This window comes from Thalassophryne amazonica, chromosome 1, assembly GCF_902500255.1.
Source record: "Thalassophryne amazonica chromosome 1, fThaAma1.1, whole genome shotgun sequence".
NCBI lineage: Eukaryota > Metazoa > Chordata > Actinopteri > Batrachoidiformes > Batrachoididae > Thalassophryne > Thalassophryne amazonica.
Window position 1 is genome coordinate 28,081,224 of NC_047103.1, and position 17,225 is coordinate 28,098,448.

The window sequence follows — 17,225 nt, forward strand, 5'->3', positions numbered from 1 at the left end:
TTTTCATTCAGCCACATGGGGTGTGGAGCTAGTACATTGTACTACATCTCTACCAATCAAATATATTGTGTGGATTGTGATACACCATTGCTCAAAACTGCTTGAGTGTATGAAGGTCTTGAGATGAAGGTACTTTTAAAAGACTGACACAATTTTTTAATGCTAAACTGTTGTAGGCTTTAATGGTACATACAATACATATGGGTTTATTAAAGGAATTCCTGAAAATATCATTGCTAAGCAGAATATCAAGAACAGAAACATCTGTATTCTTGAGCTCGACAGATTTATTGAATGATCAATCGCCGGCATTAATGAGTGAACCTCCTCACCATCTCAACATGTCATTTCAGTCTTTCAGACTTTTTATCAGTAAAATGGTTCTGAGAAGCATTAGCATGGCTAAAACTGTTCAGCCCAAACAGGGTCCTCTTGTCTCTGCACTATTTTAAGCATACAAAACCTACATACGAGGGCTGTCAATAAAGTAAGGGTCCTTTTTATTTTTTTCAAAAACTATATGGATTTCATTCATATGTTTTTACGTCAGACATGCTTGAACCCTCATGCGCATGCGTGAGTTTTTCCACGCCTGTCGGTGACGTCATTCGCCTGTGAGAACTCCTTGTGGGAGGAGTCGTCCAGCCCCTCGTCGGAATTCCTTTGTCTGAGAAGTTGCTGAGAGACTGGCGCGTTGTTTGATCAAAATTTTTTCTAAACCTGTCAGACACATCGAAGTGGACACGGTTCGAAAAATTAAGCTGGTTTTCAGTGAAAATTTTAACGGCTGATGAGAGATTTTGAGGTGATTCTGTCGCTTTAAGGACTTCCCACGGTGCGAGACGTCGCTCAGCGCTCTCAGCCACCGTCGTCAGCCTGTTTCAAGCTGAAAACCTCCACATTTCAGGTTCTATTGATCCAGGACGTCGTGAGAGAACAGAGAAGTTTCAGAAGAAGTCGGTTTCACCATTTTATCCGGATATTCCACTGTTAAAGGAGATTTTTTTAATGAAAGACGTGCGGACGGGTCCGTGCGTCGGGACGCAGCCGCCGCGACGCTCCGCCACAGGAAAAACACCTCTGTTGAAAGCCTTAAGGACAAGTTGGAACATGTCCTGCCTGTTAAACAATTTCTCATATACTCACTCCACTGAAAGACATCAAAAGCCACTTGGATTTTACAAATGGTTAACAACACGGAGGTGTTTTTCCTGTGCCGCCGCACCGCGTCGGCTGCGTCCCGACGCGCGGACCCGTCCGCACGTCTTTCATTAAAAAAATCTCCTTTAACAGTGGAATATCCGGATAAAATGCTGAAACCGACTTCTTCTGAAACTTCTCTGTTCTCTCACGACGTCCTGGATCAATAGAGCCTGAAATGTGGAGGTTTTCAGCTTGAACAGGCTGACGACGGCGGCTGAGAGCGCAGCGCGATGTCTCGCACCGTGGGAAGTCCTTAAAGCGACAGAATCACCTCAAAATCTCTCATCAGCCGTTAAAGTCTTCACTGAAAACCAGCTTAATTTTTCGAACCATGTCCACTTCGATGTGTCTCACAGGTTTAGAAAAAATTTTGATCAAACAACGCGCCAGTCTCTCAGCAACTTCTCAGACAAAGGAATTCTGACGAGGGGCTGGACGACTCCTCCCACAAGGAGTGCTCACAGGCGAATGACGTCACCGACAGGCGTGAAAAAACTCACGCATGCGCACGAGGGTTCAAGCATGTCTGACGTAAAAACATATGAATGAAATCCATACAGTTTTTGAAAAAAATAAAAAGGACCCTTACTTTATTGACAGCCCTCGTACTATAAATTAAAAGAGCACATAAAAACAAAATATGTCACAGCACCACTAGGTATTAAAAGCCAGTTAAATGTTTTTGTTTTGTTTTTGCTGAAATTTAAATAGTTTTGGTACCAGAAGTGATGTTCCGTGATATGATGTTGAAGCAAACATCGTCATAACCAGGTCCCCATGGCGAATGAAATGGATGGCATGGTACATATGACCATTTAAAATGGCAGCACCCATGGTTTAAGGGGTCCTCATGGTGGATGATGTGGATGGCCCAGTTGGATCCATTTATTTATGTTTTGTCCATCACCCGAACATCTTGTTCAGGCTTCTGTCTCACTCAATGTTCGTTATTAACACCCATTGCTCAATACTTTGTTGATGCACCTTTGGCAGGAATTACAGCCTCAGGTCTTCTTGAAAATGATGCAACAGGCTCATTGCACCTATCTTTGTGCAGTTTTGCCCATTCCTTGTTGGACCACCTCTTAAGCCCATCACATTGGATGGGGAGCATCGCTGTGCAGCCATTTTCAGATCTCTCCAGAGATGCTCCATCGGATTCAGGTCTGGGCTCTGGCTGAGCCACTCAAGGGCATTCAGAGTTGTCCTGAAGTCGATCCTTTGATATCTTGGCTGTGTGCTTAGGGTCACTGTCCTGCTGAAAGATGAAATGTCACCACAGTCTGAGGACAAGAGCACTCTGGAGCAGGTTTTCATCCAGGATGTCTCTGTACATTGCTGCATTCATCTTTCCTTAATCCTGAGAAGTCTCCCATTTCCTGCCACTAAAAAAAACATCCCCACAGCATGATGCTGCCACCACCAGGCTTCACTGTAGGCGGTGGTGTGCACAGTTCAGATAATCTGATAGCAGATAATTGCCGAAGCTATTGTTTTTGCTATTGGATTAGCTTTTCAGATAAATTTAAAAACTATCATCGGACCAGTTATCTTCTGAGAAATTTAGTTCCGATAACTTTCAGTCCGATAATGTCTTTTTTTGCTGGTAAAGTGGGCAAAGTTTAACCCTCTGGGGTCTGAGGGCATTTTTTGGACAGTTCACTCGCCTGGCATAAATGGTTTATTATTGCTGTTAACAGCTCTCCCTGCATCCAGAATATATATGTTTTTGTTGTGTTTTCTAAGTGTAATAAAGATTTACAATCAAAAATAGGCAAGGAAAAAATGAAGCGAAAAATAATTTTCCACACACATTTATTCAAAACACACAGCAAACTATAATAACCAACTGTTTTGACACTTTATAAAGGTAATTTGAGGTCTTGTGAGAAAGACTGCACAGCAGAAAGGTTCAAACAATAAACACAAATGCACATTTTGAACAATATATACAAAATGGTCTATGCGTTTTGTTGTCCATTGATATGGTAAACAGTGCTTTACGCAGAGAAAGCAACAGAGTTATCCAGTAACATTCACATGCAAACTAGTGGAGCAATCCTGATAGTTACACACTCTTTGTTTGAGCATGTGAGATTGTCATCAGAGGCCAACTAGTAACATATCACTCCTGAAAACGATCTTTGGCTTTTCATGTGACGTAAATCTGCCCTACGATTGGATTTTGGAAAGCCATGTGACGGTGAACCAATTCCGATTGGACACTCACATTGCGCACGTCATCACAAAGCTTCTATGAGGACTACAAAGATGGCTGATGGCTGGCTCGAAAATCCGCGGAGTTAACTTTTCAGCAAAAAAAATACGTTTCTATCTCATATCATTCAAAAGTTATTTATAATTTAGAAACGCTTGGTCTTAGCCGTCGTATACGACGGCGTCGGTCCCAGAGGGTTAATGGTCAAAAACATTTGTAAACCCTAAAATCAAACATTTTAGTCTGTCTGTGTTTATTTATGTCAGACTGGCTGTCACTTGATGACGTCATCATTAAGCGCAAAACGTGATTGATCGGTGCAGGGAGAATTGTGGGTAGTTCAGGTTCACTTTGGACGTTACAATGTTGTCCCTTGGAAATCTGCTGTAAAACCCATCACACATTGTGGAAAAAGAATTATTTAAATATCTAAAGGACACTGGATTACTTAATCGCATCTAAACAAATGGCTATGGCTGCCAGGAGTTAAGGTTTTGTAAAATCTCAGCGATCACTCACTAGCCTTGTAGGTGGCGGTAAATCCACCGTAAGCTGGTGCCGTCTGCCAGTTGATCCAAAAGAAGAAGAAGAAGAAGCAGCCCGCTTGACACAAAAACAAAAACTGACTAATTTTAACATTTTATTTCATTTTATATTCATTTTTTTCAGATGAATCCCAATGAAACTAACAGGTAAGAATTCATATTTACTACGTGTCTTTTACTCTGCCAATCAATGCTTTAATGGACGTATTTTGGTTGTTTAAGCCGCAGGGTTGAAAGCGTGTGAAAAAAGTGCCAGTTTTTAGCTTGTAAATGACGGTGTATCTAATATGGAGATAAACTGTGACTTCTAATACTGTGTTTTACTGCTTTTGAAAGATGATGACAGTGTTTGGCGTTTTATTTTTTAGTCATTCATTTTTCGTGCGTTCGTGTGTGTTTGTGATCCTTGAATTTACCCAGCAGCCCCTGCGGTGATTAAAGTGAAACTGGTTTATCAGAAGCAGACAGTGTAATCTGATGTAGCCGCGTCCGAATCAGTACTAATAGTTATCGTTATCTGTAATAAACATCAATTTTTTTTAGCAGTTTATCGGTTTATCGTCATAAAAGATAACTGTTCAGTTATCTGATGAATGGTTATTGAAGCTAACTTTTTAGTTAGCTGTGCCCACCATTGATTGTAGGGATGATGCCTGGTTTTCTACAAACATGATGCCTGCCATTTATGCCAAAGAATTCAATCTTTGTCTCATCAAACCAGAGAATTTGGTCTCCCATGGTCTGAGAGTCCTTCAGGTGCCTTTTGGCAAACTCCAGGTGGGCTGCCATGTGCCTTTTACTAAAGATTGACTTTCGTCTGGCCACTATAGCATACAGGCCTGATTGGTAGATTGCTGCAGATATGGTTGTCCTTCTGGAAGGTTTTGCTCTCTCCAGAGAAGAATGCTAGAGCTCTGACAGTGTGACCATCAAGTTCTTGGTCGCCTCTTTGACTAAGGTCCTTGTCCCCCGATCGCTTAGTTTAGATGGTCGGCCAGCTCTAGGAAGAGTCCTGGTGGATCAAAGGTTCTTCAATTTATACATGATAGAGGAACACTGTGCTCATTGGGAACTTCAAAGCAGCAGAAATATTTCTGTACCCTACTCCAGATTTGTGCCTTGAGACAGTACTGTCTCAAAGGTCTACAGACTTCATGCCTGGTTTGTGCTATGTCATGCACTGTCAACTGTGGGACCTTATATGTAGACAGGTGTGTGCCTTTCCAAATGATATCCAATCAGTTGAATTTACCCCTGGTGGAATCCAATTAACCTGTAGAAACATCTCAAGGATGATTAGTGGAAACCTGATCATCTAATCATCTGAGCACCTGAGCTCAATTTTGAGCTTCATGGCAAAGGCTGTGAATACTTATGTACATGTGATTTTCTGTGTGTGTGTGTGTGTGTGTGTGTGTGTGTGTGTGTGTGTGTGTGTGTGTGTGTGTGTGTGTGTGTGTGTGTGTGTGTGTGTGTGTGTATTTTAATAAATTTGTAAAAATCTCAAATAAAAAAACGTTTTTTCACATGATCATCATGGGGTATTGCGTGTAGAATTTTGAGGAAAAATTAATTTCATCCATTTTGGAACACAACTATAACATAAAATGTGGAAAAAGTAAGGAGCTGTAAATACTTCTGGGATGCACTGTAAATTAAATGTTCCAGATTAATGTTTCTCTGTTATGCAATATGCATAACACTGAAAATACATGCACACAGATGGGCAAACTCACACAGGTACAAACATTTTATTCATGAATACTACTGTACTACTGTGAATAGTACCTTACATTGTAAACTCAGAGTTATCGCCCCAAGTAGAGGAGTATCTCGGGGTTGTTCACGAGTAGGGGTAATTTGGAGCGTGAGATTGATAGATAGATTGGGGGCTGTGTCTGATGTTTTATGGACTCTGTACCCGTCCATTATAGTGAGGAAAGAGCTGAGCCAGAAGGTGAGACTCTCAACTTACCAGTCGATTTACACTCCTATCCTCACCTACGGCCATGAGCTTTGGGTAATGAGCCAAGGTCACGGATAAAAGTGGCAGAAATGAAATTCTTCCATTGGGTGTCTCAGCTTACACTTCAGGACAGGGTGAGAAGCTCGAATATCTGGAAAGGAGTCAGAGTAGAGCCACTGCTTCTTAGCATTGAAAGGAGCCATCTGTGGGGGTGTCAGGCATCTGGTGACGGTGCCCCCGGACATCTCCTTAAGAAGGTCTTGCAAGCATGTCCAACTGGAAGGAGAACCCAGGATAGACCCAGGACATGCTGGAGGGATTATATTTGCCAGCTGGCTTGACAAATGCCTCGGGCTTCCCCAGGAAGTATTAGAGGACTTGACCAAGGATAGGGAAGTACGGCTTGAACTGTTTGGTCTACTGCCAGTGGAACCTGGACCCAGACAAGCAGTACGAAATGAATGAACGAATGAATGAATGAATGAATGAAAGTTAAATACAAAAATATAGGGTTGTTTTTCATGAAAACTATGTTCAAACTCAATTCTAAAGTAGTTGATGATCTTTTTTTTTTTTTTTCCAAGTCAACTCGTCAATTAACTGTATTTCATCTCTTGCCTGTGTATAGTATGGTGACACAAATCAAAAAATCAGTTTTGAGAATAATAAATTGATAAAATTCACCATTTAAAAGTGATCTTATTTTCAAGTGTATATTTTTAAGAGTTGTTTGGCCATTGTGTGCAGCAATGTAAATTAGATAATTTGCCTACTGCGCTGCGAGCACATTGCATTCAGCGACTGAGAAGTGCACAACTGCTCACAGCTCATTAGTCGAAACACATCAGGTATATTATAAAACTGGTGTCAAATCGTGGAATCCACTGCTGAATGTGTACAGTTTGGCTTTGATTCCACTGTAAAAGACAGTGTTCACTTCATCCTAAAAATATACATATATGCATATTTTTAGGATGAAGTGAAAATGAAGACTTCACTGAAATTCAGAAGACATCTTAGTGCATTACTGCCTTCAGTAAGGTTAATAATGATCTATTAGCGCTGTGCTGTTTTCCAACAACAGAACATCCGCGAGGGTGAGCAAAGGAACAAACATACATATATACGAGGGCTGTCCGTAAAGTATAGGTCCTTTTTATTTTTTTCAAAAACTATATGGATTTCATTCATATGTTTTTACGTCAGACATGCTTGAACCCTCGTGCGCATGCGTGAGTTTTTCCACGCCTGTCGGTGACGTCATTCGCCTGTGAGCACTCCTTGTGGGAGGAGTCGTCCAGCCCCTCGTCGGAATTCCTTTGTCTGAGAAGTTGCTGAGAGACTGGCGCTTTGTTTGATCAAAATTTTTTCTAAACCTGTGAGACACATCGAAGTGGACATGGTTCGAAAAGTTAAGCTGGTTTTCAGTGAAACTTTTAACGGCTAATGAGAGATTTTGAGGTGACACTGTCGCTTTAAGGACTTTTCACGGTGCGAGACGTCGTGCAGCGCTCTCAGGCGCCGTCATCAGCCTGTTTCAAGCTTAAAACCTCCACATTTCAGGCTCTATTGATCCAGGACGTCGTGAGAGAACAGAGAAGTTTCAGAAGAAGTCGGTTTCAGCGTTTTATCCGGATATTCCACTGTTAAAGGAGATTTTTTTAATGAAAGACGTGCGGGCGAATTGCAGCGTCGGCTCGCAGCCGCCGCGATGCTCCGTCACAGGAAAAACACTCTGCTGGAAGCCTTAAGGACAAGTTGGAACATCTCCAGCTGATAAACAATTTCTCATATACTCACTCCACTGAAAGCCATCAAAAGCCAACTGGATTTTAACAAATGGTTATCAACACGGAGGTGTTTTTCCTGTGCCGCCGCGCCGCGTCGGCTGCGTCCCGACGCGCGGACCCGTCCGCACGTCTTTCATTAAAAAAAATCTCCTTTAACAGTGGAATATCCGGATATAAAATGCTGAAACCGACTTCTTCTGAAACGTCTCTGTTCTCTCACGACGTCCTGGATCAATAGAGCCTGAAATGTGGAGGTTTTAAGCTTGAAACAGGCTGATGACGCTGCCTGAGAGCGCTGAGCGATGTCTCACACCGTGAAAAGTCCTTAAAGCGACAGAATCACCTCAAAATCTCTCATCAGCTGTTAAAATTTTCACTGAAAACCAGCTTAATTTTTCGAACCATGTCCACTTCGATGTGTCTCACAGGTTTAGAAAAAATTTTGATCAAACAAAGCGCCAGTCTCTCAGCAACTTCTCAGACAAAGGAATTCCGACGAGAGGCTGGATGACTCCTCCCACAAGGAGTGCTCACAGGTGAATGACGTCACCGACAGGCGTGGAAAAACTCACGCATGCGCACGAGGGTTCAAGCATGTCTGACGTAAAAACATATGAATGAAATCCATATAGTTTTTGAAAAAAATAAAAAGGACCTATACTTTACGGACAGCCCTCGTATATATATATATATATATATATATATATATACACACACACACACACACAACCTATAAGACACTCTGGCTACATAATTCCACTTATTTATTTTCCCAGATAATATAAGTTTTGTAGTTATTTTACAAGCCATAATATGTATATGTCATGGACACGAACGAATGAAGCTCTTCAGCATCTCACTATGTCATTTAGGTCTGTCATTTTTTCAGTAATTGTTTCTGGGGAGCATTAGCATGGCTAAAAACTTTCAGCCATCCTTGACTCCCCTCTGTTTCAGTCTCAACTTGCCACTGAATTCCTGAGACATCCTACAAGATATCATCTTTTGTCAATCCAGGAAGTGTAGTATCCAGGAAGTGTTCAACATTTGACATTTCCTGTTTCACTGTGCACTCAAAATTTGGCACTTCCTGTTTCAGTCTCAACTTGCCACTGAATTCCTGCAAGATCTCATCTGTTGTTAATCCATGAATTGTCGATCTAGGAACGGTTCAAAATTTGACATTTGCAGTTTAACTGTGGAATCAAAATTCAGCACTTCCTGTTTGGGACAGTGTACCATGAGCAAGCTTTGTGCCGCTGTGCGTCACTTCACTCGTATTATTACAGATATGGGTAATAAAATTCTCAAAAACAAGACAGTCCTCCACAGCTGCCACTGACACAGTTAACTCACAGCTGTCACTCAAAGTGACCACACCCATAATTATGCATAACTTTGTGAGTTTAAACATCATAAACTGATGAGTTAGGGAAAAAAAAATTACCCTCTTACAGATGTCATGGATGGTGGAACTAGCTATAGAGACAAAAACCTTCTTTGTACCAGACTGTAAACATGCTTATTTCTGCTGTAAATATGAACATTTTAACATGGGCTTCTGTGGGACTCTACTCCTCCCCAAGTTAGCTGACCATAAATTCAAACTGACATAAGATGGTATTCTGCTCACCAGCACTAAATTAGTTTTTTAAGGTTTTCTTTTTTATGTTTCTATCCCTGTAACTAATCAATAGCCACACATGAAGCTATATCATTTAAAATATTAATATGTATATCAAAATGTATTGGCCCATTTGTTTCTTGTATTTTTAGGGAAATGTGTTGCACTTGCACAAAGATAAAGTTCTTCAATTTTCCTTACATCATTTTAAACTCACTAACTGAAGTATCCACTGGACAGACTGAGAAAGCAATTTCAAGCACGGACTTTGGGTTCTGCTGAATTGTCATTGGCTTTCCGAGCTTTAATTGATTAATATTCAGGGAAAGATAGATTAAGCAATCATTACATTTTGCAGCCAAGTTGAACATTCATCTATTCCTGCTCCAGGACACTTCAGCACAGTTCTGCAGCCGGTGCACCTATAACTTCTGCATATGTTGCAGTTCTTCTCCAGACTGTTCTGTTTGCCAGATTAAATTCTGCAGTTTTGTCACTAGCACAGCTCCACATCAACACCTCTCTGGTCTTCAGCCACATGTTCTTTGAAAAACATCCAGTGAGATTTTAAACTTAAAAAAATGTCACCTTTGTATCTACTACACTAATTATCTCCCCCAAGAGGGTTATATTTTATATTTATTTTTGCCCCTGTATGTTTTTAACAGGAAAACTAATGAACCTATTCTCATGTATCTTGTGCATCAAACTTGAATTTTCGGGGGGGTGGATCAGCAATGATGGACAAATCTAGCAACGTTTAAAAAAAAAAAAAATTGTGTAATACTTGGTCTCATTTTGCAAACATGCTTAATTTCGGAGTAACACTTTACAATAAGGGTACATTAATTTGCATGACTTAATACACATTAGCTTACAGTTAGTTAGGAGTTGACCCATGTACAGTAATTATTCATAATGGTTGGTCCATGTTTGTTAATGCAGTTATAAGCACTAATGAGCAGTAACTTAAGAGTTAACTATTTCATAGTCACATTAAAAAAAACTGATTCACTGGATTGAATTTCCATGTAATAAATACATGCAGTTCCAACTAAATTAAATAACATTATCTTGCATGGATGTGCTTTTATGAGTTGGAGCTACATGTATTTATTAGATGGAAATCCTGCACATAATTAAATTGAGTTCATCCAATGAGTATTTTTTGGTGCATTTATTTTTGGTGTTCTGTATCTTTAAAAAGGACTAAATAATATACATTAAATATTATTTTAGCATGAAGATTGTTAATCAATGAACATAATTAATAATTATTACTAACCACAATTAATTCTTAATTTGCTGTTAATTCATGCTCATATACTGCATTAATGAATCTACCTTATTGTAAAGTGTTACTCATTTCAGGTGTACAAGTTATGGTTAAAAGGGGTGGGGCCTTTTTCAAAAGACTTACAGAATTTGCCAATAAACAGATTTTCCCAAAACTTGATAAACATTGGTGCATAGTCTATAATAGACACCTTCACACCATGAAGTGAATTTGCTTAAAAGGATAAGCATTAATGTTTTTTTTTTCTGCCCCACTGGGCCAACCTTACAGAATTACTGGTCCTATTCCAGATTTTCATCGACCAACCTTCAAAAGGAGACTGGAAGGTCTTTGCGCCATCTAATGAACAGATTTACTGTATATATAAAGTAACTGTTGGATCTAGTCTAGATTTTGTGCCATTTTAATTTTCGCTGATTTTGTTATAAATAGTTGGAGCCCATCACAGTAATATTAGGGGACCCCCCCCCCCAATGCCCCTACCTGCACTCCACTGATTAACCCCGAAAAGGTGAACACAAAGGCTTCACTGCTTAGCTCATTGAACGCAATGATTGGGAAAAAAAAAACAGGAAAACATTTGTATAGGATATCAAAGCATGTCTCATAGAGTAATTTGTTCTGTCACAGTTCCATAATGAGCTAAAAACAATTATCATTTTTCATAATGACATAAAATATCTCTAACATTGTAATTCAGCATAGAGTCTCTCACTCCATCAGTCAGCTCCCTTCAGTTCCACCCTCTACCTGCTGTATGAACGCATGAACACATAAAGGTACACTGGAAATACCATTAACAACACCAACACGGTGTGAGAAAAATACATTATTTGTATGGATCTTTAAAAACAAACAATTATATCACTGCCATTATATATGGACACAGAAACTGTTACTTCAGAAGTTATCTTTACGTCCTCCAAGGATGTTATAAAATCATTGGTGCTTATTTATATCTCTGCCTGATAGCAGATTACGTCAAAACTACTGCACAGATTTTGACAAGATTTTCACCACCAATACATATTATCTTGATCCAGATTCTGGATCAAGATTTCACTGACTTTGAAGGATTACATCAAAAGTACTTCACAGCATGCTCACCAAATTTGCACACAGATAGATATTAGGATAGAAGACCACGAATTTTGAGGTAATCAGATCAAGATCTGGATTCTGGTTCAAGATATTAATTTATACAGGCTTTGAAGGATTATGTCAATAATACTTCACAGATTCTCACCAAATTTGGACCGCAGAATAGATATTAGGCCATGGAAGACTCCATTGAATATGGAGGTGACCCGGATCCAGATAGGGATTGTGGTTCAAGGTTTCACTTTATATAGGCTTTGAAGGATTACGTCAAAACTACTTACATATTCTCACCAAATTTGCACCACAGATCAAATCAAATCAAATCAATTTTATTTATATAGCGCCAACAAACAGTTGCCCCAAGGTGCTTTATACTGTAAGGCAAGGCATACAATAATTACGGAAAAAAACCCCAACGGTCAAAACGACCCCCTGTGAGCAAGTACTTGGCGACAGTGGGAAGGAAAAACTTCCTTTTAACAGGACGAACCTCCAGCAGAACCAGGCTCAGGGAGGGGCAGTCTTCTGCTGGGACTGGTTGGGGCTGAGGGAGAGAACCAGGAAAAAGACATGCTGTGGAGGGGAGCAGAGATCAATCACTAATGATTAAATGCAGAGTGGTGCATACAGAGCAAAAAGAGAAAGAAACAGTGCATCATGGGAACCCCCCAGCAGTCTAAGTCTATAGCAGCATAACTAAGGGATGGTTCAGGGTCACCTGATCCAGCCCTAACTATAAGCTTTAGCAAAAAGGAAAGTTTTAAGCCTAATCTTAAAAGTAGAGAGGGTGTCTGTCTCCCTGATCTGAATTGGAGCTGGTTCCACGGAGAGGAGCCTGAAAGCTGAAGGCTCTGCCTCCCATTCTACTCTTACAAACCCTAGGAACTACAAGTAAGCCTGCAGTCTGAGAGCAAGCGCTCTATTGGGGTGATATGGTACTATGAGGTCCCTAAGATACGATGGGACCTGATTATTCAAAACCTTATAAGTAAGAAGAAGATTTTAAATTCTATTCTAGAATTAACAGGAAGCCAATGAAGAGAGCCAATATGGGTGAATATGCTCTCTCCTTCTAGTCCCTGTCAGTACGCTAGCTGCAGCATTTTGAATTAACTGAAGGCTTTTCAGGGACAACCTGATAATAATGAATTACAGTAGTCCAGCCTAGAGGAAATAAATGCATGAATTAGCTTTCTCGTAACAATGAATTTAAGCAATGCTGTCTAATAATTGCCTAAGGGAAGCATGTATAAAGTGAATAAAATTGGTCCTAGACAGAACCTTGTGGAACTCCATAATTAACCTTAGTCTGTGAAGAAGAGTCCCCATTTACATGAACAAATTGTAATCTATTAGATAATATGATTCAACCACCGCAGCGCAGTGCCTTTAATACCTATGGCATGCTCTAATCTCTGTAATAAAATTTTATGGTCAACAGTATCAAAAGCAGCACTGAGGTCTAACAGGAGCACAGAGATGAGTCCACTGTCTGAGGCCATAAGAAGATCATTTGTAACCTTCACTAATGCTGTTTCTGTACTATGATGAATTCTAAACCTGACTGAAACTCTTCAAATAGACCATTCTCTGCAGATGATCAGTTAGCTGTTTTACAACTACCCTTTCAAGAATTTTTGAGAGAAAGGAAGGTTGGAGATTGGCCTATAATTAGCTAAGATAGCTGGGTCAAGTGATGGCTTTTTAAGTAATGGTTTAATTACTGCCACCTTAAAAGCCTGTGGTACATAGCCAACTAATAAAGATAGATTGATCATATTTAAGATCGAAGCATTAATATGGTAGGGCTTCCTTGAGCAGCCTGGTAGGAATGGGGTCTAATAGACATGTTGATGGTTTGGAGGTAGTAACTAATGAAAATAACTCAGACAGAACAATAGAGAAAAGAGTCTAACCAAATACCGGCATCACTGAAAGCAGCCAAAGAACGATATGTCTTTGGGATGGTTATGAGTAATTTTTTCTCTAATAGTTAAAATTTTATTAGCAAAGAAAGTCATGAAGTCATTACTAGTTAAAGTTAAAGGAATACTCGGCTCAATAGAGCTTGACTCTTTGTCAGCCTGGCTACAGTGCTGAAAAGAAACCTGGGTTGTTCTTATTTTCTTCAATTAGTGATGAGTAGTAAGATGTCCTAGCTTTACGGAGGGCTTTTTTTATAGAGCAACAGACTCTTTTTCCAGGCTAAGTGAAGATCTTCTAAATTAGAGACGCCATTTCCTCTCCAACTTATGGGTTATCTGCTTTAAGCTGCGACTTTGTGAGTTATACCACAGAGTCAGGCACTTCTGATTTAAGGCTCTCTTTTTCAGAGGAGCTACAGCATCCAAAGTTGTCCTCAATGAGGATATAAAACTATTGAGATAATCTATCTCACTCACAGAGTTTAGGTAGCTACTCTGCCCTGTGTTGGTATATGGCATTGGAGAACATAAAGAAGGAATCATATCCTTAAACCTAGTTACAGTGCTTTCTGAAAGACTTCTAGTGTAATGAAACTGCTACTATGAAACTAAATGTAAATGTTATTAAGAAATGATCAGACAGAAGGGAGTTTTCAGGGAATACTGTTAAGTCTTCAATTTCCATACCATAAGTCAGAACAAGATCTAAGGTATGATTAAAGTGGTGGGTGGACTCATTTACATTTTGAGCAAAGCCAATCGAGTCTAACAATAGATTAAATGCAGTGTTGAGGCTGTCATTCTCAGCATGTGTGGATGTTAAAATAATTAATTATCTTATCTGAGCTAAGCACTAAGTCAGACAAAAGGTCCAAAATTCACAGAGAAACTCGCAGTAACGACCAGGTGGACGATAGATAACAACAAATAGTATTAGGGTACAGAAGACCACTGGATTTTTGAGGTGATCCAGATCCAAATCCGGATTCTGGTTCAAGATATCAATTTATATAGGCTTTCACAGGATTATGTCAAAATACTTCACAGATTCTCACAAAATTTGCACCACAGATAGATATTAGCGCACAGAAGACCACTAATTTTTGAGGTAATCCAGATCAAGATCTGGATTCTGATTCAAGATATTACTTTATATAGGCTTTGAAGGATTATGTCAAAAACAGTTCATAGATTCTCACCAAATTTGGACCACAGATAGATATTAGGCCATGGAAGACGCCACTGAATACTGGAGGTGACCTGGCTCCAAATCCAGATCCAGATTGTGGTTTAAGTTTTCACTTTATATAGGCTTGAAGGATTACGTCAAAACTACTTTATAGATTCTCACCAAATTTGCACAACAGATAGATATTTAGGCATGGGAGACTTCACTGAATTTTGGAGGTGATCCGGATCCAGACTGACAGACATCAGAAATCTTGGATTGCTCTTATGTATAAGTAATATTAATCTAATGTTAGCTAGGTTAGCATAATGTCAGTTTTCAGCCTCCCTGCTATTGCCATCTGTGAACTTGTTGTGAAAAAACAACATATGTCACATACAAAGTTGTATCTTGTTCACATCACCACTTATTGTCTTGAATGGTCCTCTGCAGAGCCCAACTGCTATGGATATTTTGGGGGTTGATACCAATATTAGGGAGTAAAAAGTTTCATTCTTTCATACCCTTTTCTATACCCACAACTCCAACCAAGGGCCATGGGGGGTGGAGCCTACACCAAAAAGTTTACTGACAGAAAAAATGGCAATGATTCCTAACATTTCATCATCAAAACCTTCACCCATGTTGCATCACTCAGCATTTGCATGAAATAGACTTCTCATGTATTCCATGTCCTGTCCTGCTAGTGGCAAAGCAACCACTTATCTCTTGTCACTGTAAAATGCCCACACTCATTGAAAATGAATGGCAGCTGGTCGCTTTGCCTCTGTCTCTTGCAAATAATGTGACCAAGGGGTTGTGGGGGTCCCAGTCAGGCTTGAATGCATTGCAGACAGTGCTGTTGGTACACCCTCTGCTGGACACACTATGACACCATTGTGTTTTTTTTTTGGCATTGTTTATTCTGTAAAATAAAAGTAGTCATATCAGCAAAAATAAGACTAAAACAGATATATACATGAAAGGCTCATTTCAGCTTATGCTATTGGCCTTCCAATAAATCAGTTGGGCTCTCATGTTCTGGCCATGAGGACCACGTCAGCCCCAATAACCCCAACCCCCAAATAATCATGAATTCCAAACCTCTTGGAGCCATAAAATAAAAAATAAAAATAGTATTGTATTTATGCTATACAGTGTTATGACAGACTTTTGTTCTTGAAAAAAAATAGCTGAAAATATTGGGTCATAACACATTTAAGTGGATTTGCAAAATAGGCAGCAGTAGAATATACTAAACCCTTTAAAAAATAAAGAAAGAAAGAAAGAAAGCATTGCAAAATTTAACATTTTGGACAATGAAAACATGCTCATTTCAGTCAGCAAACAAGTGACGTGTATTGCACATGGAAGCAAAGTGAAACAAAAGACTGACATGATGGATGTCTGCTGTGCACATGTATTTTGGGACAGATAACTGCAGCATATATACCACAGAAACCCACAATGCACAGCGTGGATGTAGAATGCATCTCCACATCTTTGCAGAATGACCGAATTTCAGTCGAGTATCATGTGGGTATAGCAAAATGACTTCCTGGAGGAGAACTGAAAAGATATCAAAACTTCTCCCTCAGCACACATCATGTAGGCTGCACCTGTCACAGCATCTTCTTGCAGATAAAAAATAAATAAAAATAGTTCTTTACAGGGAGACAAACAATTCAGCTTTTTTTTTTTTTTTTTTACTTTTACGCACTGCAGGCCAGCAAACTGCGACCTCATCTCAACATATTAAACAAAAACACCTCAGACAGATGACTGGATTTGGGAGGGAAAGATGATGAGACCGCGCTGCACCAATCACAGCAACATCACTGAGGCAGCATCTGGCACTTTGCGCGCACGAGACTGTCAGAGCATTGAAAAGGTAACTGACAACTGCAGCATAATTTCATTTGTTTTTATTTTTTATTTTCTTCTACCTTCACACACCAGAGAGGAGGCTGCGTCGATGAATGGACTCCAGTTTCCTGCAGTGCGCGTCTGGCTATACGGCCGTGCCGCGCAAAACGCACGACCTGCTCCAACTCGCCGCCTGGCTCCTCGCAGCCTGTCAATCATTTCAAAACTCGATGAAGAACGCGCGCCTCCCACTCCTGCCCATCTCTCTGCACATTTTTTCCCTCTCCTCCAAGTACGCGCACTGTCAAACTCGCTTACGCACGCACACACAGCGCAGACCGGGCGCGCCGCAGACGGCGACGATGCGCGCAGGTGCGACTGAAGAACTTGGGGACTGTCATGCACGCGGCAAGCGGGGAGTTGGGTGGGTGGGAGAGAGCAGAACTTGTGCGTCTTTTGCTTACCCGTTTTAGCGTGCGCTCCCGCGCGCGGTCGACCCCATGAGGTGTTTGCTCCTCATAT

At 40.2% G+C, this 17,225-nt stretch overlaps 1 protein-coding gene across 2 annotated transcripts in view; it reads right to left on the reverse strand.

Moving 5' to 3' along the window:
* Positions 1 to 16,889, reverse strand: part of LOC117507760 (cadherin-18) — a 480,214-nt gene extending 463,325 nt beyond the window's left edge. The window contains exon 1 of one of the 2 annotated variants that reach the window (XM_034167572.1): positions 16,784 to 16,889. The gene's annotated coding sequence lies outside the window, so the exon portion shown is untranslated. Of the gene's footprint in view, positions 1 to 16,606; positions 16,709 to 16,783 lie in introns of those variants that run through there. The other variant, XM_034167578.1, reaches the window with a different exon arrangement.
* Positions 16,890 to 17,225: the final 336 nt, after the last annotated feature.